We start from the raw sequence: 605 nt of genomic DNA, 5'->3' as shown, positions 1-605 counted from the left end.
TTTTTTTTTCGTGCTTTGTATTTTAACTGCCCTTTATAGCATGCAAGGAGTCCCGTCAAAGGTCTCCTCTCTGTGTACAAAAATATTTTATACACTTTATATTTTTAAAAATATGTTATGTCTTATGAGTTTTATTTATGCATGCTAACTAACCACTGGTAATACATTATTTCAATTTATTACCCTCATATTTACGATAGCAATATTTATAATTCTGAGGCTATATAGGACACAGTTTTAAATTTGTTTATTTACTGCTGGACTATATGTTTACGGTTGCGCACTAAGTTCGAAGCCATAATGGATAAAGATGTAGTTTTCTTGCGCAGTCTTTTCCGTACGTATTTGCAACTGCATGATTATTCATTAATTAGCGATCTCGCTGACGATCTACAGATTCCAAATTAGTTCATTTGGCAATTAATAGAGAAACTCGAGTTCGGGATTTACTAATTCAGTTTTTGTTTGTTCTGGTGTTATAACAGCGTGCCTCATGAATCTGTTTTTTCGTGCTTTGGGTTTTAACTGCCCTTTCTAATATGTAAGGAGTCCTGCCAAGGGTCTCCTCTATGTGTATATTATACACTTTATATTTTAATATATAT

This window comes from Octopus bimaculoides, chromosome 22, assembly GCF_001194135.2.
Source record: "Octopus bimaculoides isolate UCB-OBI-ISO-001 chromosome 22, ASM119413v2, whole genome shotgun sequence".
Lineage (NCBI taxonomy): Eukaryota > Metazoa > Mollusca > Cephalopoda > Octopoda > Octopodidae > Octopus > Octopus bimaculoides.
The sequence above is the reverse complement of the archived record's forward strand: the minus strand, read 5'-3'. Positions refer to the sequence as shown.